The sequence below is a fragment of the Artibeus jamaicensis genome, unplaced genomic scaffold (genome assembly GCF_021234435.1).
Source record: "Artibeus jamaicensis isolate MK-2021 breed Jamaican fruit bat unplaced genomic scaffold, CSHL_Jam_final contig_834, whole genome shotgun sequence".
Lineage (NCBI taxonomy): Eukaryota > Metazoa > Chordata > Mammalia > Chiroptera > Phyllostomidae > Artibeus > Artibeus jamaicensis.
Genome location: NW_026521981.1, coordinates 2,391,177 through 2,392,889, shown reverse-complemented (window position 1 = coordinate 2,392,889; position 1,713 = coordinate 2,391,177).

Sequence of the window (1,713 nt, the reverse complement as noted above, 5' to 3'; positions counted from 1 at the left end):
TCCAGTGATGTCCTAGAGAAGCCTTCACGCATTTCTCAAAAATGTTTTATTTCAGTGCTATTTGTAATAGTGAAAGGTGAGGAAACTCTAACTATACTTCAGTAAGGAAAAGGCTGTACCTGTAATGTTTTATTTCCTTTAAAAGACAAAAACAAAGCCAATCTGACACAAAAATCCCCCAAATGTTATTTGTTCAACCTAGTGGCGAGACTTTATATACTTACCTATCTGAAATACTACATAAATTTAAAAATTAATTGTAACACATAAAGTACGTAACACAAACAATAGTCTTTAACATTTAATGCAGGTTAGTAATTACATATCATTATCCAATTGACATCAATTCACAAAAACATTACTAATGATGCTGTTTATAAACAATTCTTTATAATCTGTCACCTGGTAAGTTCAAAGCTTTTATTGCTTTGTTCTGTGCTGGATATATACTGAAATTGCTTAATCCTTTAATGTTGACACAAAATGAGAGAGTGAAAGGCAACAAAATGGACTCCGTTCTAGACCTACTGTAATCTCAATGGTAGTTAACTTAAAAAAATGTATTTGAGAGAGAGGGGAAGAGAGGGAGGAAGAGCAGTAGAGAAACAGTGATGTGCCCCAACCAGGGACTGAACCCGCAATTTGGGTGTGTACCCCGACCGGGTTGAACAAGTGACCTTTACGGTATGTAAGAGAATGCCCAACTGAGCCACACCAGTCAGGGCTAGTTTAACTTTTAACCTCATTAACTTTATGTGTATCTATCACAAATGGAAAAATAAATACCAAAATAAACACCAAAATATCCCAGACTCCTTTGAGGAATATAAAGGGAGGCCCATGTAATCCCGAAGTTTATCTTGTCCTTCTGTCCAAGACTACCATTGTCCCCCTGTTCAGTCCAATGGACTCCAGGTTAAGAGTCTGTATACTAGATGCTATCAACTTAGTAATCTTAGTCAACACTTATAATCTGCTATATGCTCAACAGTTTCTAAGGATTTTACGTTTATTAACTTACTTCATCTTCAAATACTCTTTAGGTCAGCAATATTCTTATTCCCATTTTTAAAAAAGATTTATTTATTTTTAGACAGAGGGGAAGGGAGGGAGAGAGGGACATAAACATCAATGTGTGGTTGCCTCTCACACGCCCCCCACCCGGAACCTGGCCCACAACCCAGGCGCGTGCCCTGATGGGGTATCAAACCTGTGACTATTTGTTTCGCAAGTTGGTGCTCAATCCACTAAGCCACACCAGCCAGGGCCTTATTCCCATTTTTGAAATAAGCAAATTGAGGCACAAAGAAGATAAGTAATTTGCCCAAAGTTAGTTAGATAGAACATGGTGAAGCCAAGATTAAATTGCAGTTTTGCTCCCCAGCATACACAATCAAGAAGTTCTGTGCCTAACTGAACAAGTCAATCAGAAAAGGCTTATAAAAACTTAACCTGAAAGATATAAAGAACATTTTAAAGATGAAATTAAAAGAAAATGGATATGACCAGGGTCTCCAAAGTACTTTTTGTCTCTTTATTCCCTGTTAAATATTTTTACACTTGATCTTAGCCTAAAGGCCAAGAAATGACCCTTGCTAAATATTTTTTAAAAACTTGTGTGATATTTTATTACTTGCTTTGGAAATTAATTCCATTTTGCATTGCTCATACCTTTAAGATGAAGGTTTCTTTGTAATACAACAATCAGTGCAC